The sequence below is a fragment of the Lissotriton vulgaris genome, unplaced genomic scaffold (genome assembly GCF_964263255.1).
Source record: "Lissotriton vulgaris unplaced genomic scaffold, aLisVul1.2 SCAFFOLD_428, whole genome shotgun sequence".
NCBI lineage: Eukaryota > Metazoa > Chordata > Amphibia > Caudata > Salamandridae > Lissotriton > Lissotriton vulgaris.
Window position 1 is genome coordinate 1,286,000 of NW_028254502.1, and position 26,831 is coordinate 1,312,830.

The window sequence follows — 26,831 nt, forward strand, 5'->3', positions numbered from 1 at the left end:
AATGCTTTGGGTTTCAGAGCTACGTCTATTCCTGTGCTTGAAATCTTATTGTAAAGTTTACACTCCGGTAGAATTACCGAAACTTGGCTTCTCTGTACCACTTCCAAGATGGCCGCTTTGTTCCCAATGCTTTGCCAATACTCGCTCCTCGCCGACGTCAGTACAGGAGTCGAATTCGCTCTCAGTATCCGCAGATTCCAGGCGGCAACTCGCTACTTTCTTATTGTTAGGATCAGATTCCGCGCTCTCAGCCTTCTTTCTTGTGCTCTCCGGGATAAACCCCGTGTAAAGCGGTGTTCGGGCTCAGGTTTGTCATACTATTTAACGCAGTCTTGTGTGTTCCCAAATGTTGCAGTTTATGTTAACGGATTCGTAGGATGGAGCATAACCAGTTTCACCTCTTTGTCCAGGCTCCAGCCCAAGAAGACGACCGAGGGGCGTGTTTAGAAACAGAGCCTTTCAAACGCTGGAGCTTCCTCGCAGACAGGCCAGCGAGCATCCTAAACCATGGCTACATTTGTGAGTTACTACCCACAAGTAGGCTGGTTTGGGAGAGATTTCCTACCCTGATGTTTAGGGGCATATGCATCTTATTAAGTTGTCCCTGCTTTAGCAGCCAGGCTTGGCGAACTTTCTTATCCGATAGCCTAGCAGAGATTTCACGTTTCCCACATCTTTGTTTGTGGAAATTGTAGTCCTATTTATTCGACTATAAAACATGACTATAACGCAAATACCAGAATGCAAACAGGAAAACTGGACTAGGTGAACTATTCATGCCTGAACCTGGATTCTTTGAGTGTTCTGGCTCAGCCAAATAGGTAACTTATTTTTTTTCTACTATTGCTTAGCGTAAAATATGTCATTTTTTTCACAAAATTGTATGATTCTGAACTGATTGGTTTCTTGTTTTCTGCCTCCATACAGTCTTCTGATGAGAGACTGTTTCTGCGCTTTCACGCTGATCCCTCTGCCATATATCTCTTCTCCTGTGGTTTGTGCTGTCTGTATGCAAAATTCCTATTGTATGCTTACCAATAACTTATAGGGTCTTACAGCCCCGCCCACTACTTACCATTGGTTAGCTTTTATTGTCACTCATTTGCTTTCTTGTTCAGTGGTTTTCGTTGTCCATAGTGTTTATCCCACCCCTGGAGCATAACCTTATTACCATTTCCCTGATTGGCTGGTTTCTATCCTTCCCCTGCTCATGCTTACGGAACTACTTTTTAGGTTTCGACTTTTGGCGAGGGGCGAAGCCCCTCCCAGTCGAAATCTTTTGTGTTTAGTAGTGAGGTTAGGACAGCCTCTGTTTCCAATTGGTTAGCTCCATAAATGGAGGCTAGCCATTGGGAGGCAGAGGCTGTCAATCGCGCTTTCTCACGAAAACGCGATTCGGGGGCGTTTCTGGTGCTTTTTTAAAGCCCCGCCCCTTTGTCCCGGGCCGCGCTGCGATTGGCTGCCGGCCCGGGACACCCCCGTGACGTCATTCCCGGGCCGCGCTGTGATTGGCTGCCGGCCCGGAACACCCCCGTGACGTCAGCGAATCACAGCGCGGCCCGGGACCTGACTTGTTCTACATGAGCCTAACAATATAACTAATTTGTCTCTAGGCCAGACCTATTAGGAAAATCATCGAAATCCGTATTTTTTCCCTCCTCAAAAATAAACCAAAACCGACAAACATAGGAAGAAGTCACTAACAAAGTATTTGGCAGCTGTGTAAATGATTATTAAATCAAGCGGGGATATTTGGTAGAATATTGAAAATGTTGCACAAACTATTTTCACCTACATCTTAATCCAAAGACGTAAACACGCTTTTTTTCTGAAAACAGTAGCAATTTATAAACACACACATCCCTATAGTAATTAAACACTTTAAACCTGTGAATTATAAACAATGCACGACGTCCGCGGTGAGCTTTTACAGTTGAGCTTTAGATTTCATTGAAGTTTGACAGAGCACATCAACTGGGCGTTCCCGAATGCCATGCTAGGATCAGGCAGTGCTTACTATGTGCCAAAAGAAGACGTTGACAGTGACGTTTTCTCTGCGATGACGAGCAATATTTTGAGCGAGCGCATGCGTACAGTGAGAAATGCGCGTCTGGTGGTTTATGTAGGCTATTCAACGCGACGGGTACCCTTGTGCTTCTCTTTTCTATGTCTATGAAAAACACCTTCTGCTTCTGGAGCGGAGGCGAGGATGTGAGCATGCGCATCTTGTTGGTCGCCACCCCCGCCTTCTCAAGCTAGTCCAGTTTTCAGGATACCCTAAGCGAGTCACGATGGCGGCGGGCGGCGCGCGGCCATGAGATAGCGACCCCTTAGCGCGCGCAGCCCAGTCCCGCAGTGCACTAGAGCGAGTGCCGGACCTTCCGGAAACAGGCGTAGCGGCGATGGAGTCACGGGGAGACGGCCTCATGCAGATCACCCTGAAGACCCTGCAGCAGCAAACCTTCAAGATAGAGATCGACCCCGAACAGACGGTACAGCGAGGGCGTGGGCGCAGGAGTGGGGCTGAAGAAGGGGTGGTTGGAGGGTCTCCTTTCAAGTTCCTGTGCAGTTGGAAGAAACCCCACCCACAGTAAAGCGCACACGCCTTCTTTTCCTAATATTTGAAATATTTCAGGTGTGCCGCGTATTTCATTTTTGAGTCGGACCTCAACGTCCCAGTGGGCTCTGTGGCTTACTTCAGATTATCTTCTAAATCTGAAGTAACCCAGAGACTGTAACCCCCCACTTCTCCATTGTGAGAGGACTTGTAGTAGTTAAAGCTCTCCACTCTAGCCTCCGCCACCCAACACATGCGAACATTGAGAACTCAGAGTGTTTCTGGAAGGTATATTATGTTCCTTTTGGCTTTCATTGAGTTATAAGTGTGGGATCTTGGGGAGTCTAAATTACCCATTGTCACGGGGTGTTTAATATCTTTGATAAGAATTCTGGTCGTAGAGATGGATGTTGCTGAAAAGTTCAAAGTAGCGGTCATAATGTGAAATAATTCGGAGGAGAGTCAGAAGTCCAGTATCGGAGCTGGGAATTGCAGTGTCATCCCAGGGTCTGTTAATGGAATGAGGCTTGCCCGAACACTTTCCTCCCAGTTGCACTACCTGCAGAACAGCTCATGCTTGCTTTTGGAGGTCTGAAGAAGTCATACGCAACCCTACATCTTTTGCAGAATAACCAGATGTGACAGTGAAGCACGTTTGACGTAAAATGGGTGTGTTGAAAACTGGGGTTTCCTGAACACCCCGGACGATGAGACTAGAAACGTCACCCTCGGCTGCTCAGGGCACCTGCTTCAGTCTAATATCTACGTAACTCGATGTAGTTTGGTATTTTTTTTCCCAGTACGTCAACAGCACTGTCGTTGAATAGTAAACCCTAATCACGGGGACAACAATAGTTGTAGTTTTTCAGAATCTATCTTATTTTAAAAGCATCATATGGATCAATTGAATGCCTCTAATTAGATAGTCTTGTGCAAAAATGTTAAGGACTAAATTTTGCTTTGGTTTGTACCGCTAGAACCGCAGTGTTTTAACCGGTTGGTGACTGTCCTACTTTTTCAGTTATACATATGTATGCTAATTTTTCACCGTATGAAGGTGACTTTTGTCAGAAGAAATGGAAACGTATTCCACCCGCTTCAATTTAACACCAAATCGCCTTCTTGAATTATACGTGTATAAATCATCACCTGCATTTGCCTACCTAGGATATTCAATTTGGGCCCTGCAGGATTGGTTCCATGCCTTTTCCAGACTATCCACATACAATACATTTATTGTAATCTAGTTGCATGTCTCTGATAGGCATTGAAGCGTGCTACTCAATTGTGCTTGGTTGTGAGCGTGTGGTTTTGCCCAGTGCCCTATGTCTGCAGTGTTTTGGTGTCATGCACGTTAAGAGCGGTGGTCTTATTACATTGCATGTTTCTTTGCTTGAGTGAGAATACATTAAATCTAGCAATTCCAGGAGGCGTAGTTATTATTTCTACTCCTAGAATTATGTCGGGAAAGTTAAAACAAGCATTTACAATGCACCGGTTTTGCCTTTGGAAAAGTTAGAGCTATTGGCAATGTAAATGACTGCCATTTATTTATCTGTTTTCAAAACCAACACATAAATACAAATTTTGTCATTGACAATGCCAATAGCTCAAACTTTTCCAAAGGCGAAACCGTTGCATTGTAAATGCTTGTTTCTTATGCCCTCCATGAGAAAGCATGTCCTTTCCAGCTTTCTTTCTCGTGCGCTTCCGTCCCACTCCCCCGGGCATCCTGTGCTGCTTCTCCCTCATGTTGCAGTCTCTCCTGTGTACTTCTCCCCTATTGTCAAACCCTCTTTCTCTCATACATTGTTTCTTTTTCACTCTTGTGCTTCTCCACCTGTCTCAGTGTTGGCCTCTCTTGTCTGTTGCTTCTCCACAGCCCACTGTCGTTTGTGTGGGGTTTTTTTTTAGTGGGGGGTCAGGGAACCCTGTGCCTAAAATCCTTTCTGCTACTTTTTTCATTTTTTGGTAAATAAAAAAAGGCACCTGCGCAGCACACACAAATCAGGCGCATTCAAAATGACGCAGGTGCACCAGTGTTGTCTTTTTTGACATGCTGCACAGCATTTTGCCAGTGCTGTACATCGTAACCAGAAGGCATTGGTAAAGCCAATCCCAAAGGCTGAGACTGGTTGGATTTGTCAATGCTAGTTTAAACTCATCCTTTCTGTGATGCGAGCTGGAGAGACATAGAAGAGTTTGGAAATTGATAGATTGACTGGTCACGCTTTAGTGCTGTTTAAAGAAAATGCACCTATTATCAGCTACATTTGATTTGGCTGATTAGAATCAGAGACCCCCAAATTGTGTACTTTCCAAAAAGGAACACTAATTCGCTATAGTAACTCTCTCTTGCTTTTACCTGTAACCAGCAGAGCTTGTCATCATCATTTCCCCCAAATATTCGGAATACAGTTTAAAAGTGCATACTTTTTGAGTGCCTTCTTTTATCCACGTCTACTCGTATGCACCTGTTTGAGAGTGGATGCAAACAATTGTATCTATACTATAGCAATAGTTTCCCCTCTGCTGCATAATAATCTAACAGGCACATGCATACACCATTTTTGCGAGCGCAAACTGCGTGAATCGCAAAATTGGGCCGTTTGCGCCCGCAAAAAGGGCATTTGCGATGCATCAAGGTTCAAGGCACTCGCAATTAGAGAATTAGCAATTATTTGCTACTTCTCAAATTGCGATTGCATTTAAGGAATCGCTATTTCGCTAATAGTGGGCGCTAATTACCATGAAGTTAAACTTGATGGTAATTTGCAAAAACTTTGAAAAAAACACTTTAGTGCATTTTTCAAAGTTTCATGTTGCTCACACACCTGCCCTTGGGGCATGTGTGTGTGCAACATGCGTGCACATCATTATTTCAGGGGTGCAACAGGGTGTCATTTTGACACCCTTGAAATTGCATGCGCAATTTGCGAGTACCTATGTACCCCCAAATTGAGCATGCAAGCTCCCATTAATTCCTATTGGCCTGTAGGCCCATAGGAATGGGACATTCCTTAATTGCGACTTGCGAGTCGCAACTAAGGAATTTCTAGGAATCGCTATTTTCTCAGCGATTCCTACATGCATAAGCATTTGGGCTTCCTTATTAGCGAATCCTTATTTTTTGCTAATAAGGAATCGCTAATGACATGTTTGATGCATGTGCCTGTAAATCCCCTAAAGTGGCACTCTCATATGTGTGGTTATTACCATTTCCCTGATTGGCTGGTTTCTATCCTTCCCCTGCTCATGCTTACGGAACTACTTTTTTCTTATGCCCTCCATGAGAAAGCATGTCCTTTCCAGCTTTCTTTCTCGTGCGCTTCCGTCCCACTCCCCCGGGCATCCTGTGCTGCTTCTCCCTCATGTTGCAGTCTCTCCTGTGTACTTCTCCCCTATTGTCAAACCCTCTTTCTCTCATCCATTGTTTCTTTTTCACTTGTGTGCTTCTCCACCTGTCTCAGTGTTGGCCTCTCTTGTCTGTTGCTTCTCCACAGCCCACTGTCGTTTGTGTGTGTGTGTTTTTTTTTTAGTGGGGGGTCAGGGGACCCTGTGCCTAAAACCCTTTCTGCTACTTTTTTCATTTTTTGGTAAATAAAAAAAAGGCACCTGCGCAGCACACACAAATCAGGCGCATTCAAAATGACGCAGGTGCACCAGTGTTGTCTTTTTTGTCTTCTTTTTGACATGCTGCACAGCATTTTGCCAGTGCTGTACATCGTAACCAGAAGGCATTGGTAAAGCCAATCCCAAAGGCTGAGACTGGTTGGATTTGTCAATGCTAGTTTAAACTCATCCTTTCTGTGATGCGAGCTGGAGAGACATAGAAGAGTTTGGAAATTGATAGATTGACTGGTCACGCTTTAGTGCTGTTTAAAGAAAATGCACCTATTATCAGCTACATTTGATTTGGCTGATTAGAATCAGAGACCCCCAAATTGTGTACTTTCCAAAAAGGAACACTAATTCGCTATAGTAACTCTCTCTTGCTTTTACCTGTAACCAGCAGAGCTTGTCATCATCATTTCCCCCAAATATTCGGAATACAGTTTAAAAGTGCATACTTTTTGAGTGCCTTCTTTTATCCACGTCTACTCGTATGCACTTGTTTGAGAGTGGATGCAAACAATTGTATCTATACTATAGCAATAGTTTCCCCTCTGCTGCATAATAATCTAACAGGCACATGCATCAACCATTTTTGCGAGCGCAAACTGCGTGAATCGCAAAATTGGGTCGTTTGCGCCCGCAAAAAGGGCATTTGCGATGCATCAAGGTTCAAGGCACTTGCAATTAGAGAATTAGCAATTATTTGCTACTTCTCAAATTGCAATTGCATTTAAGGAATCGCTATTTCGCTAATAGTGGGCGCTAATTACCATGAAGTTGAACTTGATGGTAATTTGCAAAAACTTTGAAAAAAACACTTTAGTGCATTTTTCAAAGTTTCATGTTGCTCACACACCTGCCCTTGGGGCAGGTGTGTGTGCAACATGCGTGCACATCACTAGTTCAGGGGTGCAACAGGGTGTCATTTTGACACCCTTGAAATTGCATGCGCAATTTGCGAGTACCTATGTACTCGCAAATTGAACATGCAAGCTCCCATTCATTCCTATGGGCCTGTAGGCCCATAGGAATGGGCCATTCCTTAATTGCGACTTGCGAGTCGCAACTAAGGAATTTCTAGGAATCGCTATTTTCTCAGCGATTCCTACATGCATAAGCATTTGGGCTTCCTTATTAGCGAATCCTTATTTTCTGCTAATAAGGAATCGCTAATGACATGTTTGATGCATGTGCCTGTAAATCCCCTAAAGTGGCACTCTCATATGTGTGGTGCAATTGGTGCTAACCTGCACAGCAGTGGGTGCACTTCAGAGCCCGTGATTAATATAACGTAGGGACATATCTACACGTCTATTCTAGGAATCGCTAATGACATGTTTGATGCAAAAAATAATACACAACCCTATCTGTGTCATCATAGTCCAGTAAGTTTGCGTACAAGCCTGAAGCAGCAGGGGAAATGATAAGAAATGCAACCACAAACTTTTGGAAGTCAGGTACAGAATGCATTCAGTCTATAATATACACACACTTTCTCTTCTAGATTCCCTTGACCCACACATCTAGTGAGGTAACATCTCTTTCAAGGGCATTTTTGGCAGGGATATATCAACCGTCCCTCAGTGGCATTATAGGTCTCAATAGTGTCTCACTCCTTCTCCAGGTGGTAGATCAACAAACATTGAGACAGGAAAGAATATTGCAAGCATGTGCAGAGCTATTTCCTCCCTTATGTCTCAATAGTGGGCTATGCATGTGCCTTCTAGTTTTGAACCTTAAGTTGTGTGACACTGGCTGAGGGCCAACGTCTATGGTCAGGTACTCCATGAAGAATATATGTTCTCCTTGTGCTCAATAACCCCCTTTCAGCTGGTAGCATTGCGTGGTGAGTTGCTGCATGACATTTACAACAAGCATTTGCAAAGCCAATATGTAACTCTTCCAAAAGGGAAGTGCCGACTATGCCACAGTGTTTTTGCATTGGCACTCCTTGGATATATATTTTTTAAATTTACTGTTCTAAATCGGCCTTTTGTCATGCCAAAACTGTGAATTAAAAAACAAAAATCTGCTTCCAGTATGTCACTGTGTAGGCGCATGCATGCATGCCTGTTGTAGCCATTTTGGAACACCTAAAAAGGCTTTATATGCATGTGTGCCTCCCTCATAACACACAGGCATTTTAGAATGATAAATTGAAAAAAATATATGTGTGTGTGTAAGCGCTAACACAATTAAACAGGCAGCCTGGTAGAAGTGTGCAAGTGCCGGGACCTCAACTGAAAACAAATGATGTATGTTAAAAAAAAAAATATATATATACAGGTGAACCAATTGAGTGCAAAATTGCGTTACCTCATCTCACCGGTTATGATGCCATGCCGATTGATGATAAAGTGCTGGTTTGATTTAAATAATCTGATTATATTGATTCAAAGTGCGTATCCATGTGAAAGCTCTTGTCTTTGTCCTATCATTAAAGGAAAGATTGCCCGACAAACTCTCAGACACGGTGTATAAAGCATTAATAAGAACTTTACACTGTGTCCCAGAAAGATCGCATCTGTTCTCCTGCCTTCCGCCTGGAGTATAATGGTTGAAACGTGCGTGGTCCGTTTACTTGATGCTGGTGACATACAAAAAATGGACATTTATCCAAATACGCTTGAAAGCTTTAAAATAAAGGTGCCCTAATGTTGGAACTTTGACTAAAGAATGGAACCGCCGACTGAGTCAGATAATCTGTAAATTAATCAAAAACAAACGTGGTAATGTTATTAAACAAGCAGCTCAAGAGGAGTGGTGGGGGCGGGCACAGGAGACAAAGGGGAGTGGTGCAGGGGAGACAAGGAGGCACTGCAGCAGCCGCCCTGCGCGCGGATGCTCGCTCCAGACAGCAAAACGCTGTGGGAGTGAACCTTTTCAAAAGAAGTGGGGCATGCGCCCGCCTTTAGCCATTTGTGTACTTTCATTATTGAAATACACAGGCAAAAGCCAATCCTATGTTGGGGGGGGGGGGGTCATGCCCACCCGCAGCAGTTTAGAGTGCTTACAAGAAGCCTCGCAGAGCAGCGCATGCGCGCTGGCTCAGGCTCGACCTAAGAAACTGGAGGTGGGTCTGGACAGGAAATTCTTCTCCATCCTTTATGCCTGACTGTACCATCCAAGAACTGCCTACCCTAGAAGGAGAGTCAGAGGAATTCTGCCTGTAGTCAGCTGATCAAGACTTAGTCGATAGTGCCCATCCACTCTGTTTCCTAGCACTCACAGCTAGGCAAGTAGACATCCATTCTATTTACCCTGATCCATGAAACCATTACCTCACCAGTTCTTGCAACATTCTTCCTGGATTAGATGCAGTGTTCGCTTCATTCAGGACCTTTAAAGTGGTTGATTTGCTGCTCAGCAAACAGTGAGCATCAGACTTGCATATGCAAATTCCCACTTATCTGTAGAGAAGGTGGATCTTCAGTACTAAATCCAAAACTGTTGGCTTTGTTAATACTTGTCTGTTTTTTCTGTGGCTGAATGACTGAGTCCCATCATGCTGGAGTTGAACTTCGTTTAGAACAACTCAGTTATGTGCTACTAAGGAATTAAGTTGTTTTCCAAACTAGTATCCATTTTAAGAACAGTCTATTTTTGTGTTTATCTGTTATGAACTTAAGGTTTTAGTCTACCACACCAGTTTATGTTTACCCATTTCTCATTAGCTAATTACAATGAGGCACAGTAGGATATTCAGCGCACACTGCCAGCCAGTCCAGTTGCGCAGTGCTCTAGCCAGGATTCAGGTGCCAGCTCTGGACTGCATTTCAAACCTGGTCCTTCTTGTAAATGTCTCTCCTGTGCTTTTGAAGATGCAGCCAGGAAGCGTGGCACTTCAGGTGCTTTGGATTAACTATCTGAGTTCCCTCAGCCCTTAAAAAAAAAAGCCTGATTCACTTGAAGAACCTCTGTGTCCCGCAGCTGCACATAAATTAATCCGGGTGAATGGAAATTTGAACCTAACCAGAAGCAAAGCAAAACTAATAAAATCGAGTCCATGTGTTTGTTGCAGAGTTTCCTTTCACATTCTCCTCTCTCTCTACGGCCAGGACTTCTGCATCTGCGCTCCCCTCTTCCATGCTGCTGCATTTTGAAACTTTTGTTGCAGTTCAATCTAAGTTGTGGGAATTACAACAAGCATTAAAAATGCAATAGGTCTAGCCTTTTATTAAATTAAAGCTTTTTGCTTTGCTATTCAATACAATACCCTTACCAAAGCAAATTTTCAAAGGCAAGACCTATTGCATTTTAAATGCTTGTTGTAATGTGTGCCCTCTTCCGTGGGTTTCTTGGCGCTGTATAACATAAAATGTGCTCAGTTGAACTGCTTCAGGGAGATGAAAGACAGTAGCCCGCTGTAACAATGAGGTCACACACAGGTCCACTGTCTGCTGAGCCATCAGCCTGTTAGGCTGGGAAGGCCTCTCCTGCACTTGACTTTTCAATTTTTTAACTGTAACTGGATTTGTTCAAGTTGTGGTGAAATAAATTAAGATGCTGATAAGAAAGCTGCAGCTCTTGGCTTTGCGCCAGTCCCATTGGGGACTGGTGGGGAAGACACGTTTTTGCATTACCTTTCCCCGGAGCTGGGGTAATGCATACCCCATCCTGTCTACCAGGGGCTCAGTCCCTAGGCCTCTTCATGGGACTTCAAGCTAATCCCATGGCTCCTGCCTGTGACAGGTTATTGTTAAACACCCCTTCACTTTTCCACCCCTCTCCATTGTCATGAAGGCGTGACTGCACGGACGCCCACTCACCGCTGCCAGCAGCAGCTCCCAGACCCATGTATGCTGCCTGTTTTCTGAGGTTTAGAAGAGTTGCTGACATGACACCATGCCTTGAGCCATCTATCGACTTTCATGTCACAAATCGGTGCATTCTGGGACTTGTTGTATTTGGTTGCTTCACTTAAACCAGCTGGTTTAAGTGATCTGTTAACAGTGATATGTGAAACGAGAGTACACAACTGCCCTTCGTTGAACATCCTGCGTGGGCCGTTGCTAAGTTTTTGGGACTTGCAAGTGTGTTCTGCGGGCACTCAAACGCACATGGTAGATACGGATAGCTTGTGTTCTTCAGTGTCTAGTGCGTGTAATGGCGAGGGTGTCCGTGCATAAGAGCTCTGTTTATCAGATCGCAGACTCAACAGATGAACACTGCTGTGAAGGTCACAAGCTGGAGCAGAACCCCCTAGCGTGGCCCATGGAACCACGAGACCTGGACCCAAATCTCAACTTCCTAATTCTATGTGACCAAACTTTGTGATCGTGGGCACCTCATCCGTGTTTCAGGTGTCAATTATCTGCCAAAGGCAGCGGCTCTTAGGAACAGAATACACACACACACACACACACACACACACACCTGAGCAATCAAAGAACTGTAAATTTTCCATTTATTAAGTGAAACGTCGATAACTCCCGCCCTCGCTTCCTTGCATCTAGCGAGTGAGAAAACTCTGTGACACGTTTATTCACTCTAGAGAGACCGGGTGTTGTGGTTTCAATTTTGGCAAAGGCAACTCAGGGTTTCAGTCTCCAGGGACCGCTGTCACTGGCACCGCACCGCTCAAGGGGGCATATGTAACACATTTACTCACAGCTCCACACAATGATACCTATACAAAAAGGTGCCCCTGGAAGGGACGAAAGGCTGGGTCGGAGGGATTAAACGTTTAACCTCCTGGGAACAGACAGACACATATACACACCTCTACAGCCGGAGCGCAACCGACTGAGCTGCATACAACTCAACACATTTGTCTTTGGAAGAGCATGAAATTAGCACTTTTCAACCAAATGTAACGAAGAGAGTGAACAAATAAAGGAGAATAGGACAGAAATGATATATTTGCAATTTAGGCATAGGAGCCGAGAAATCTGTTAGGACCATAGAACAACAGGATTTACATAGCGCCTGATCTCGCAGCTGTGGCGTCTCCTGGCGCTGCAAAATAACAGGTGTCGCTACCGCTGTCCCTAATCAGGAGAATTGTAGAGGCCGCCTCACCCCCCCCCCCCCCCCCCCCCAAAAGGGGGAGGAGGCTCAGGGGCCGGCGCCATAACCGCGCCGGGCCCCAGTGGAAAACCGGTTCTGGGCGCCTTAAATGGCCCAGAAGCCAGCCAGAGGGGGATGCAAATCCACCCAAAAAGAGCGCCCAGTGGCGCCAAAAGGCGACCAATGGGCAGGCAGCGCTAGGTTTGAACCCCCCAATCGGGGGGGCTCCACTTGAGCGCCAAGGTGGAACAATTGGGAATATAAGTCGTCGCTCCGCCAGGTAGCTCCTAACTTCGTGGAGCAGGGAGAGCGGCGCACCGGACGGAGTTCTGCAGACCCACCCACACCTAAGAAACAGCAGTGTCGCAGTGCTGGACAGTAACACAGGTGTTAGCGATAATTGGTACAATGATTGGCTAAGGAGACACACCGACGGGGGGTGTGTAGGATGAGGGCCACTCACTTTTGGATGCCGCACGGCAGGGTGAGGTGGCCGCGCCAAGGAGGGGAGTAGCAAAGGGAGACGGCGCTCGCGACCAAGACCCGGCCGGGCGGCAGGGCACAAAAAGTAGCGAGCTGTGGGCCTAACTCCAGAGAGAGAAGGTACCCTCCATTGCATGCAGAGGGCGTGGGTGATCAACCAAATGGTGGTCCCAAAAATAACCGACAAAGAGGACTACCAAGGACTAACAAAAGGAGCTGGTTAGGGCGTGCCATTTACGAACTGAAATGTATCACAAGAGTATAGGCCCAGGATGATTTATGACATGTATGATTTATGATCAACATACGGCAGTTCGCAAATGACATATGTATAACAAGCATGTGTAGAATCCTAAAAAAACTGTGGCCAACAACGGCCACAACAGATACACTCATTGTTGGCTAACTTTATTGGGATGATGTCAGGTGGGCGGGGGGCATATGTATGTCTTCCACGGAATGGGCACAGTGCGAGGGTTATGGCTCCTGGGGACAAATACGCTCGGGTAGGGGGTAATAAGTAATCCCATCACAGAGCCCAAACAAAAGGAAAGATCCAAAAGGAAGTGAAACCGTAAGCCATTAAAATAAAACAGTAAAGAGCTGCCAGCCCACCTCTCCTTCCTACCCATGCTGGGAAGCAAACCGTACCCACACAAGCCAGGGCCACAATGCATGGCACCCTACCAGACACAGTCCCTGTGCCCACACTGGCTTTCTGCAGTGACTCTCCACAGAACAATCTTTCACAGTTCCATGACAAGAGACCAGTCATAACAATTGGAGCCCTAAATAAATGCTACCAAGTTAGCATCCTCGGACACTCTGACGTGGCTGTGCGGACAACTTGATACTGGCCCATTCTAAAATGTCCATTTAAATGCACTGGAATCACTCCAAGGACAACATCTGAAAATGTTTTTTTCCCCTTTTAACATTTTCAGAAACAATGCTAAATTTCCAATCTTTCCGACCCAAAATGTGCCTGTTGAACAGTGTGGGAGCGAAGCACATTTAAGTGAATTAAATCACAAAAACAGGATAAACAGTAAAAATAATTGTAGATATTACAAGTTGCTTCAGTCTGTTGTAAGCAGCACAAGCAGTCACAAAACAGAGAGGGTTTGAGTATATGCTAATTAATTCAAATAATATGAGAGACCTTTACAAAACAATGTATGTAAAAAGCTGTAAAATGCATCCATACACTTGTATTTACATCACTAGTAACCTATGGAAGAAACATGGAAAAAAAGACATTTTGCCAAAGGCCGTGTGAAAGGACCAGCGCGTACATACAGCCCATGTAAACATTACAATCCAGACTCATTTGCATGTGCCCAGAGGGTCGAACTGGTTCACACAGCTGCTCTGTGCGAGCCTGTTCATTCATCCATTCATTCATATGCTTTACAAACACTTGGTTGTACACTGGATGCAAAAGTTAAGAACAGAATTAACAGAGCCATGCAATCGACACATGCAAACATTTGGAAACGCTGAAGGTGAGGCTAAGGGAGGCGGGCGGAAGGGGGGGAGGGTGCAGGGGGTCCACTTACTCCATATTCTTGCAAAGTCTAGGAGCATAAATATTTTTGACAAAGGTCTGCAGATCAACGAAGGCTGTTTAAAAAATAAAAGTCTAATTCGAGTGCTTGCAGTCCGAGATTTATAATGGAAAAGCAATTCTTCAAATAGCAAACATGGCGCAGTTTATGAATACTATTTTTGGACAAAAAAAGAGAAGTCTGTTTCCTAAAAATAGAGCGCTGTATGCTCTGAGGTGCTCACGTGCAGAATACAGCACTACACGAAATATTAAGTTGAATTAATGCGTGCAAAAAAACCCAACTAATCAGCAATTCGCCTTGCCCGGGAATACTGTCCCGGGCACATTCTATTTGCGAAGCACAGCTCGCGTGATTATAAATAGTAATACATACAAAACGTTACGTTTCCACAACAAATCTCTTGCATGCAGTGCAGAGTTGTGAAGTGCGCCGCAGCACTCATGGCAGTGTGCTGCGGAGGGCACCGCACGCTGCTTTGGTTTTCATTACAGCAACTGCTCAGTCAGTGAATGAAACACACCGTAGCAGCCCAGAACCTCGGGAGGAAGAAAATGAAGATGAGACTGGTGTAAGACGAGTCTACGGATATATGTTTTTTTCCCCTGCACTGTTCATTGAAAATTCAGAGTGTGCGTGCGGTGGGGTGAGGTGCGCTAAAAGCTGAACCTGGGAATTGGGAAGGCACAGACGAAGCACCGCCTGCGGGGAGGAGCGCCGAGGAGCTCCACTGCAGTATGGAGTATGGAGCTGAGCTCAGAGACTGCAATATCAGCCGAGGATCCATCACAGTACTGCAAACTGATTACTAACATGCAGTGCGAATGCAGGTAGCCGGCACAAACTGCAGGGCTGCAGTACAAACTTGGGGATGTACAGCTCCACCACGCTGGGCACACATACCACTTCCAGGAAGCATTTTCAGCTGACATAGCTTTTCATGTGAGCCATTAGATGCAGGCAATCTTCCCCCTTTCTGCTTGTGCTTCTGCTGGCTTTTGCTCCAACCTTGTATACATACAGAGCCGTGTGCGAAAAATATAGTGCGTGGCAGCTAATGAAAGGCAGTGTGTATCGCTACAAGTGAGAGATCCAATGCCCGTGGACGGGGTTAAAAGGAGACAAGGCGGAAACAAGGAGCGACTAATAAGCCTCCTTTTCAATGGTGAGCCTGCGTTTTGCATGCAGGATGACTCCAGCCAATGAGAAAGATGGGCGAGGCTTCAACTCCGCGTCCGAGAGCTTCGGAATCTGAATTGATTCCAAGAAGCTCTTGAATGCTGAGAGCAGCGCATGCGCTGCTTTCGACAGCCAAGACCTAAAAATAGCAGTGTCTTCTTAAGGATTCACAATCAATTACCTTCTAGATCTTGTAATCATGTGCACGCTAAGAGACAAATCTCTGGAGGAAATGTACATTCCAGTGAATTATGTTGAGTATCTTCTCAGTACAGACTTATAAACACTTTAGAGGCTATCTTGAATGTCGGAAACGCTAAGAAACCTAAACAATTCATTTTATTTCGGAGGCTACTGTAGTGCCTGGTGGGAGGGACAAAAGCTTTTCTTTGAGCACTGCTGCAGCCCCAAAATAAATTCAAAGAGTCATATCTGAAATACTTTAAATATCTCCAACGTGTTTAATGCTTTAACATCGAGTTACTATTTTAGAAGTCTAGGATGATGACTGATATAATTATGTTCAATATAAAGTTGCTTGTGATGGTATCTTAGGGAAGGGTGCTCAGTGAGATCACCAACTCTGTTTTTGTCCAAGCAGAGAAGCTATGTAATGCAGCAGGGTTTTGTAACTCATACTAACTTTGCTGTTATGAGGCCAAAAAATGGGAGCTTCCACATCAGGAGGAGTAAGCCTCCTTCCTTTCAATTTTTTTTTAATTAGGAAAGTATAAAAAAAATGTAATAATGTTAAGAGTTTATTTCAGTTACATCCTAAAGTGCAGTGTGCGTCGTATGACTAGAACAATTCATATACAGCATAGATAAAAATATCCACGTTCACAAAAGTAACCAGCAATCTATTTCAAATTGTTTAATTTCAGGTATGTAACTATGCAATGAACATCAGCACCCATTCTTTAATAGGATCCCATATTCTTAGAGGCTTAACCCTTTATTGATCAATTTGAATGATAGACATTTCCAGGACTCAGAGGGTTATACATTCCTGCCACTTTGCTATGGGATCAGGAGCATCCATTTGAAGCCAATGTGGTGCTATGTCAAGAAGAGTAACTGAGATGGCAAGGAAGTAGACACCCATAACAAAAGAAGGGATGTTCATTGGTTGTCCCAATATAATCATGTTGAAGTCTCAAACTATGTTGTTCTTCATGACATCATCAAGTTGGTAAAACATATGATCTCGGTAATATTTAATAAGAGAGCAGGCTGCAAAAATATGGATGGTGTCAGCTTCAGTGCATTGGCAGCGAAATCATTTTGAAATGTCTCTAAGTGTTTATATTTGCAACCGTGGGGGATACAAGACAAAACATTCAGTGTTTTAAAGGGATCTACTCTAGTATGAGAAACATTAAGAACAGGTTGAGCAAGCATATTGCTTTAATTATTAGCTTTAGCAGTAAAATTGGTATCAAAATAAATGCCTGCTCCATTTAGTTGCCAAATTATCAAACTTGTGTCTTTTATTACTATTAAAGAATTAAGATTTTTATGAAACTGATCCATGATGCCTTTATATAAAGTTTGACAATCATTATGTGCACGATTCATTTATTTAGGATACAAATGGTGGAAAAAACTTAAAAACTACGAAAGATCCCTTGTTTGGGTGTTGCATATTCCTTCAGCAAATTTTCCTATGTTAGAAAAACACCCTAATTAATAATTTGTCCTAGGGTATTACATTTCAGATCATGCCAACAAGATAAGGAACGTGTATGCATGATTGATGGAAGGTTAGGATTGAAGCCTAAAAGTGTATACCGATTAAAGTTCGAAATGTTAGTAAACCTCCTTATATTCTCACCATATTTGGTTTAAAAATTATAATTTTTTTTAAATCAAGTATCTTTAACCCCTTCCCTGCGGCGCTAATTTTGCCGCAGTGCGGGGATTTGATTAGGGGGCGTAACCCCTTGGGTGCTCAGGATGGCCCCTGGCCGTGTTACGTCACTCAGGGCGTGTGTTCAGGACGGCGGGGGCCGCCCGAACTCTGCCGAACTTCCCTGTGGCGCTAATTTTGCCGCAGTGCGGGCATTTGATTAGGGGGCATAACCCCTTGTGTGTTACGTCACTCTGGGCGTGTGTTCAGGACGGCGGTGGGCTGTCCGCACTCCGCCCACTAAGTAATTCTTTCACATAGACTGGGAATTTGCACAGCGCTGGGGAATCGGTGGCGTTCGGAAAGCCCCCGGCCGCCCTGAGCACATGCCCAGCGTGGCGTAGGACGACCGGGGGCCGTCCTGAGCACACAAGGGGTTAAAGTAGGCACTGTCGATAAGACCTTTTAAAGGCTCAGTGACATAGCCTCTGCCTTGATAGCCAGGAAAAGAGTCACTAAATAGCCCTTTTTCCCTTCCTGTGACTGCAGACAATGTGAAAACAAGCATTGGCAAATCTAATAGATCTCACTATACAAGAACTTTTGGATTTGGCAATGTGTTTTAGACATCATGTGCAGCAGCGCAGGGGAATGTGTCATAAAGTGGAGTGGAGTGGGATACAATGTAGTAGGTGTACAGTGGAGTAGTGTGGCTTAGGCTGGCGTGGCATTGAGTGATTTCAGAAGTAAAGAGATATAATTTCACACTTGATAGAGCAAATCCTACTGGAATTTGGTAATGTTTCAGGACTCCTTGTAACCTGGGACAAATCATGACTGTACCCTTTCTTGGAGACTACGCTGAACCTCTGATTGTCCACACTAACAAGCCAATCCATTGGTAGGATATTTGGTAATACTCATCTATAGAGAGCCTGCTGACCTTGAAGGTAATCTGATACGAGCCATCACTGTGTTGCGTGCGCAGATTACTTTCTGAGGTACTCTCCCTCTGGCGGTCATGAGGATGATAGCGCTACTCAAGATGGTGGTACTCCTGTGGCTGCTGTACCACTTCGTAAATGTGCCCCTACGCCTCAAGCCAGCGCTGTGCAAAAGCTTGGCGGTGGATGTCCGAAGATTCATCTGGGCCAGATCCTGTAGCAGGGTGGCACTAATTAAAATGTACCCTTCGACGGCCGGCCGGGGCCTTCAGGGCTCGACAAATCTGAAAAATGGTAGTAGTCCTGCAGGTCTAGTACCTTGAAAAATCTCCTCGACCTAGCAGTAACCTACTTGACCTCCGTCTCTGAAAGCTGAGTAAATGTGACAAGATAATAAGATTTACAGGCATCTTTATTGCTCATTTGCTTTCTGAGCAATAAAAAGGACTTTAAATCTTGTTATCTTTTCACATTTGCTCCGTTTTCAAAGAGGAGGACAAAAGTTAGTATATTTTCCTACTCGCCAGAAAGGGCGAGTAGGACCTAAAAATAGCTCGACCTCATAAAGTTTACCTCACAAATGCGAGTGAATTTGTCGAGCCCTGGCCTTTCGCTACCCTGCATGGAGCAGTACTATCTCTCAGCGCAGCTCCAGTGGTTGGCAAGATGGCTTGACCCCCCCGTATCTGGAGAATTCAGCAACTTGAGCCCTGATACTCACCCACCCACAGATTGTGGCGCTGTTCCACCCTTACAGACTGGGCAGGCCGCCTGCCCAACTGCTAGTGGAGGTGGCCCACTACTGCTTCCTTCGCAGCCTGCGAGACACGCGCCATGTGACTCCTTATCCGCCGTCTCTCCCCATTCTTGGCAGGCCTAGGGGGCACCGACCAGTTACCAGGGCAGAGCTACCTCAATGGGAGGAAGCGGGTATTCTAACATTGGGGAAGTTACATGGCGACTGGCAACTCCTACTGTATATTACCCTTGTGGAGGACATGGGCCTTCCCCGAGGTCAGTTCTTGTTACATGTGTCAGTGGTGCACGCACTGCAGGAGGCATGGGGAGAGGTTGTGCAGGAGCCGGCCACGCACCTGACTGTGCAATATCTACATGAACTGAGTGCTGGTCGCCACTTAGTCAGATGGTTCGCGGAATCCTTAAGGCTACACACACCGCCACAGCTGGACTCCCTTCAATCCCACTGGGATGGAGACTTGCAAAGCCCCAGCACCGACCGCGAATGGGAGGATATTCTCAGGGGCTCCACCCGTATCCCCCGCAACACCAGATTCCGGCTTATACAATACTGCATAGTCCAATAGGCATACTTGATCCCAGCCAAAATAAACAATAAACAAATACTTCAGTCGCACCACCGCCGGTTGCCCTCGCTGTGGTGAGCCAAGAGGGGACTTGCTACATGTACTATGGTCCTGCACACCCATACAGTCATATTGGGAAGCGGTCACCAGAAGTTTGGCACAGTGCACAGGGCGCACGCTTACCTGGTCATGGGAGGTGTGTATCTTGGGGTTATACAAGGATTCTAGTAAACACCCAGTGACATCCCGCTACACAGACCTAGGGCTAATAGTAGGCAAGCGCCTACTTACGAGACAGTGGAAATCTTCAGAGCCCCCGACCCCCAGCGAAATCCTGGTACCAATCGTTACTAAGCTGGGCACAGGCAGAGAGCATACCTTTGCTTCAGGAGGACGCTGTAGGCATCAGGAAGCAGCCGATAGCCGTGGAGTGGGACGCAATCCTTATGGACTTTTACCCCCTAAGGCAAAGTCCCTGTGAGGATCAGATACTATGTCTGAGTAATCGACTGGCTAAGACCTGGAGCCTCGGCCGAAGAGCGCATGGCGATCTAGTGCATAAGGCATAAGCTCAGCACTGCGCGCTGCGTGTCAGCTCTGTGTGCCCCCGCTGACATACATCCAGGTCCTTCAACGTGACGCAGAGCAACCATCTATCAGGTAGTGAGTAGTTTGGCAGAGGCATGTACCCGCACATCAGTACAGCTATGTCCAATACACATGCGCGTAAACCAACAACAAGGAAGTCAAAGTAGCATAGTTCGGAACGATGCCCCCCCATTAATACCTTAAGTTCTTTATATAAACGATGAGAAATGTGTTATTCACCCTGTTACCTCAATGTTATGTTGCAAGCTGTTAAAAAAAAGAATTTTGTTTTCATGGAGACATACTGTTATGTACGACCACTCAGACTACCTATTGATGTAGAAAGGAAAAACAAAAAGAAGATTATGAAACCCTTGCATTGTTATGTAACTACTGAACAGATGCATACTATAAAATGAGAAAAATCAATAAATAAATGTAAACAAAAAAAGAGATATGTCATACAATTATGTCCTCCATCTTTATAGATATTTCTACCCTCAAATATGTTATAGGCTTCACACAACAGAAATCAGATTTCTTGAAGTTACATTAGTCACTGTCTGTGCTTTTTCTACATTTAACCTAGAGCCAGATACCATGCCAAAGTGTCTCTAAGATATTGGATTACTACTGAAGAGCTGGAGGGAGAAGAAGACTAAATAGCAATATTGTCAGCATAAGCTAATACTCTCACTTCTAGCATGTGTAATTTTAATGAGGAAAGAGTAGTCCATGATTTTGAGGCATGAATATGTGGATCTAAATACTAGCAAGACGCTATGGGAACAACAGAACTTGCCTTATTTCTCAGTGAAAGTTATTCAAGATGATGTCTGATAGCCCACCCGCAGATAATATGAATTGTCAGTGAGATATATAAAACTTTAACTTGGCCTAAAAAGTCAGTACTTGAGCCCTTATACATTTTAACATAACCTCAAGAACTGTCAGGAGATGCTGTCAAATGCCTTTCCATCATCAAACATGATCATCTCTGCTGGCCTTCTCAGCACCTCTGTGACAGTTATTGCTGTATCTACATGCAAGATTGTCTCCCTCGAGTAAATCCATGCTGCATGGGTTCCAGCTGGTTGTAACTGCTATTAGGTAATAAGACAGTATTCTGGTGTTAATTGTTGAATCTGCATTTATCAATGAAATCTGCTGATAATATCCGCAGTTATAAGGTTCCTTCTATCTTTAAGAAATGTAGATATTTATGTTTCAAGATGTTACTAAATTAAGAAATATTGGTGAATTAACAAGTCCATACATCAGGGGGATCCGAACGTTTAGAGAAGGTTTTATAAAACTTCATAGATATCTTGTCAGACGCCATCTGAGAAATTGCCTTATCTATACCTGCAGAAATTATGTAAGAAATTATATAAGATTCAAATATTTCTCATTGTGCAGCTGACAATTTTTGTAATTGGAACATGTTTAAAGTATTCTTCAATCTGCTTTGGAGAGACCCTACATTCTTCCATATACACATTTGAATAGAACTTATGAAGTACTCCTCTTATATCAGAAATACCAGAGACCTCATCCCCTGCCAGGTTCTTAATTTTACGTATAGAGTTCCTGCTTCTTCTGTCCTTGGTGTGAAACACAAGTAGGCATCCCATTTCCTCACTGCTCTCGAAGCGAGAATCAAATAAGCATGCAGCTTTCTATTAGACTTATCCCAGACCTCCTTTTTCAAAGTAATTTGAAGAATAGTCAGTTGTTTATCGATTGTTGATAAGTTTTCTCATTTATATTGTCCAGAAATACTGGAAGTGTACTCTATTTCTAGTTGTAAAAGCGCAGGTCATAAGTGAACCTCAGAAGCCCTATCAGGCTGCTCTTGCTGGCTAGAAAAACTCAATGTCTAGCCTCCTATAAAGCCTTCATAACATCCCATACTATTGTAATCTCTGTCGACCGTAGATTATTATCTTTACATTCCCTAAGTAAGCCTTCCATAATCTTAGTAAACTTTCTATTGCGGGGCAGTTTGTGATTAAATGTCCAGCGAGAAGGGGCAATGCCAATGGGAAGTGGCCAGACTTAATATAAAGAGAGAGAGCATTGTGGTCCAATACAATTGTATGGATATGTTTTATATTTAAATATGGAATAATTTCAGGGCTGGCAAAAAAACATAACATCCAAAGTGAGATGTGGGGCACAGTATAAAATGAATACCCATGTTCAAGTGGTCAGCAGTTTTGCCATACATCAGTTAGTACATTTGATTCTATGATTTCTTTGACCAGGTTTCTTGATTTTTCTCATGTGTCTAATCCCTATGCAAGAGCTATTGGATTTGCCAATATGTTTTAGCCATGTTGTACACCAGTGTGGCTGCTGTTCAGCAAGGCTAAAAGTTGGTGGGGTAAAGAAGAGTGGAGTGTTGTAAAGTGGAATAGAGTGGAGTGTTATGGAGTGGTGTAGATAGTCCTGGAGTGGCATAGAGTTGACTAGTGTAGAGTGCTGTGGAGTGTCGTGGTGAGAGTAGAGTGTTGTAGAGTGGAAGGGCATAGTGTAGAGCAGGATGGAGGGGGGTAGAGGGTGTTGCATAGAGTGGAGTAGAGTGTTGTAGAGTGGAGTGGCATGGAGTGGAGTACTGTAGGAGTGTGGAATGGCATAAAGTGGAGTAGAGTGTTGTAGACACAAGTGGCATAGCGTAGAGTGTCAGAGTGGGGTGGCGTAAAGTGGAGCAGTGAAGTAGTCTTTCGTAGAATAGAGTGGAGTAAAGTAGCATGGAGTAGTATAGAGGGGGTTGCGTAGAGCGTCCTAGAGTGGAGTAGTGTCGTAGAGTGGAGTGTCATAGAGTGCAGAAGAATTTAATGGAGTATTGAGTAGAGAATTATAAAGTGGAGTTTCATGGAGAGTAGTGTTGTAGAGTAGGGTGTTGTGAAGTAGAGTAGACTAGTGAAGTGGTGTAAAGTACAGTGCTGTAGAGTAGATTGGCGTAAAGTGCATTAGTTTTGAGTAAAGTGAGGTAGAGTCCATTGGCGTAGAGTGAAGTGACATAGAGTAGAGTAGTGCAGAGTAGATTTCAGTGGTGTAGAGTGCGGTAGCGTTTAGTGGAGTGGGGCAGAGTAGAGTACACTGGTTCAGAGACAGTGAAGTGGTGTAGAGTGGAGTCCTGCAGGGTAGAGTGCAGTGACTTAGAGTGTGGTGCAGAATAGATTAGAGTGGGGTAGAGTGGAGTAATGCAGAGTAGAGTGGTGTGAGTGTACTGGCATAGAGTACATTGACGTAGAGTGCAGTAGGGTTGAGGGGTGCACAGTAGAGTGCAGTGGCATAGTGTAGGATGGCTTTAAGCTCAGTGGCGGAGAGTGCAGTCTTGCAGAGTAGAATGGAAGAGAGTGCAGTGGGATAGAGTGCATTGGCACAGAGTAGAGTGTTGCAGAGGCAAAGAGTTCAGTGGTGCATAGCAGGGTAGGGTAGAGTGCAGTGGCATGGAGTAGAGAGGTGTTGAGTGCAGTGTCATAGAGTGCAGTGCTGCACAGATTAGAGTGGCATAGAGTGCATCAGCATAAAGTGGTGCAGAGTAGAGCAGCACAGAGTTCAGTGGGAGATAGTGCAGTGTTGCAGAATAGAGTGTCATAGAATGCAGTGGTGTAGAGTGGTGTAATATGCATTGGTGAAGAGTGAATTTGCAGAGTGGTACAGAGTAAAGTGATGTAGGGTGCAATAGCGTAGACTTGCAGAGTAGAAAGAAGTGTCGTAGAATGCAGTGGTACAGAATGGAGTGGCATAGTGGAGAAGTGTGCGGTTAAGGGCATTGACGTAGAGTAGAGTGGTGTGGAGCATAGTAAAGTGCAGTGGCGCAGTGTGGAGTGGTGCAGTGTGGAGTGGTGCAGAATATAGTGCAGAGACGCAGTATGGAGTGGTGTGGTGCAGGGGAGAGTGGAGTGGGGTACATTATCTATGGTGTAGTAGCACACTGCTGCTACAGGCAACATGTCTTCAGTTGAAATGACCAATACATTTGCACAGATGTACAGTTTTACTGATAAAAACATTCAGCGCACGAACAATAGTGTTTCCATAACCTTTTAGAATTACCAAAAAATGTGATCCATTAGTGCTTTCCATATTCTGAAATATCTGCACAGTTCATTAACAGACATTTACATTGTGTGCTAGAAAAAAAACAACATTGTACAGCACAGCACAAGTAGCCAGCATGATTGTCACATAAATCCTCTCACTTTAAAGTCAGAGAAAAAAAAGTAAACACATCTCCCTGGAAGGCAGAGCATGACATTTGATCTCTGTCGTTGAATGCACAGCAGATGTGACAAGAACAAGATTTAAAGACCAGTTTACAGAAATTCAGTACTGGTGTAAGAATACAGTAAATAGGGTTTGGGAAGTGACAAACTCAAGCTGGACAACATACACCAAATAAAGACAGCAAATAGGCACACAGATGCGAGTTACAGACTCTGAGAAGTTGGCCTGGTATATGCTGTCCACTAGTTATAGTGGGCACCTTGCACCAGTCCAAAAAAAAACCTTATTGATGATAGGTTAAAGACAACCTTATTTGAAAGCTATCCTAGTGGTAGCTATGGAGAGCAGCCTTCAGGCTAAGTCTTGAAGGAATGTAAAGCAGCTTGTTTTATCAGTCTATAATCTCTTGAATGGCTAAATGAAAGGAGAAAACACCAGGTATATATATTGAATATGTATTTATTACTAAACCCACCCTACTAGTCTCTTTATGAGACTAGAAGTCAAAGCACATATGTTACACTTACTATATCACAGTAAATTAGCACAATATACGATAAGCTATAGGGGCGAACCAAACCATATATTAAGAAAGTGGTTTAAGAACCACAACTTGACTAGACACAAGGCCTAGACCCTGTAGAATTGCTGGGACCCCAAGGAACCACCCAAGGTATTGACACAGGGGACCCAAGGGGGATGTGTGCAGTGTGAGAACACAGCCGCGAGCTCCGGTAGCTTCTATGGGGAAAGTCTCAGTTGGAATTTTAATGTTTAAGGACACTTAGAGGTGTACTATGAACAAACCCTTTTGGACTTAGATGGTTATAGGACCATGGGAGCACCGGAGTACCCATGTTGCCTAGCCCAGGAAAGCCGGGTGCATAGGTGTCAAATGGTGTCAGGTCGCATTGTCGGTTTCAATGGCGAGATGCTGCAAAGTTCTGCTGCCGGGAAGAGGAGAAGTGTCCGAAGAGATTGCGCACAATAGACAGATACCCGCAGATGTCGGATGCTGCAGGTGAGAAGAGGGGAAGCTTGACTCTTCAGGCATGAGGACCAGGAGGCGTCGACGACGACCAGGAGCTTGATTCAAGCTGTCCCATGAAGGATGTAGAGTGCTGCAGCGTCGGTGCCCGGATTGGATACAACAAGCCTTGGCAACAGCAACCCACGCAGGAAGAGGAAAGATGCTTTGGTGCGGACCAGCAAGGTTCAGGGGACTCCCCAAGCGATGGGGAGTCAGGGCACGTCTGGAGCAACCAGGGAAGCCCAATTAAAGTCAAAGTTGCCCTTTCAGGGACCCACCAGTCGACGGACCAGGGATCACGAAGGTACCTCGATGGAGAACACTAAGGGCCGGCTCACGGAACACTCGTGGAGTGTAGGCCAGCAATCTTCGGTGGAAAAGGTGCTCGGGCCAGGGCTACAAGTAATCCAATGCACAGCCTCAAGGGTCGTCGAGAAGCTAATGCACTTGCAAATGTGCACAGTGTCTCAGGGGTTCTGGTTCCACGGTACCCATGGCGGCTACGGGTCTCAGCCTTGCTGGGGACTCAGGTCTGCCTCGGGGAAGTCTGGAAATCCACCCCCTGTGTTGCAAATACTTGGTAGTCCGGCGGGAGCTTCGGAGATGCAAACCGGTCAGATGCGTCTTTTGTGCCTGCCAAGCAGGGGAGTAGCTCCTTTACTCCAAGGGAGATTCTTCAGTCATCTGGCGTCGTGCAGATCGTCGAAGGTCCAGGATTCAGTTTCAGAGTTTCATCCATGGATATCTAAAGATCTGTTTGCTGAGGTTCCTTCTTTATACCCAAGGAAGGGGTTGGACTAACTCGGGGGACCCACCTATGGGAGGGGTTAGAAAGAGGGGTGGCTACATCCATTTCCTTTTTCCTGTTTCGTGCCAGAGCTGGGGGTGGTAGCCCCTGCAACCGGGTTGAGCTGGACTACGCACAGGGACACCAAATGTGCCCCCAGTGTAGGACTTCAAAGCACACTTGGAGTGCACCCACCCAGCCCCAATCCACTAAGGCCTGTCTGGGAGGTGGTAACACCTCCCTGTGACAGGAAACCCACTGTCCATGCCTCCCCTGCCGGAGTTTCGGTCAGCAGCAGGAGGCCAGACTTGTGTTTGTAGCTGGCAGCATTCATTTTGTGATGCCAGGGCTCTGTTAGCTGGCACCTGGTATACATGTGCTGTCTTATCTCTCCCTCTAGAAGGGGGGGCACATTCTTCCACACCAGTTACTGGTGTGGGGGTATGATTCCAAGGTGTTTGACACCAAACATGACATGTTTCCGTGCAGCCATTCCAAAGTTAGCACTTAAGAGTATATGATCAGGCTGCATCTCAGACAATCCCGGAGAATAGATTCCGAAGGCTGCAGAGGGGCTCTTCTCGTGCATGGGCATCCTCTAACACAAAACCAAGCGCCCTGCCTTCAGGATTGATAAGGCCTGCCATAGGGGTGACTT

The 26,831-nt window shown here is 45.1% G+C and overlaps 1 protein-coding gene across 2 annotated transcripts in view; it reads left to right on the plus strand.

Annotated features, from left to right (window-relative positions):
* Positions 1-100: 100 nt before the first annotated feature.
* LOC147659523 (uncharacterized) overlaps positions 101-26,831 on the plus strand; it is a 77,104-nt gene continuing 50,373 nt past the window's right edge. The window contains exon 1 of one of the 2 annotated variants that reach the window (XM_086951677.1): positions 101-821. The gene's annotated coding sequence lies outside the window, so the exon portion shown is untranslated. The remainder of the gene's footprint in view (positions 822-26,831) is intronic. The other variant, XM_086951676.1, reaches the window with a different exon arrangement.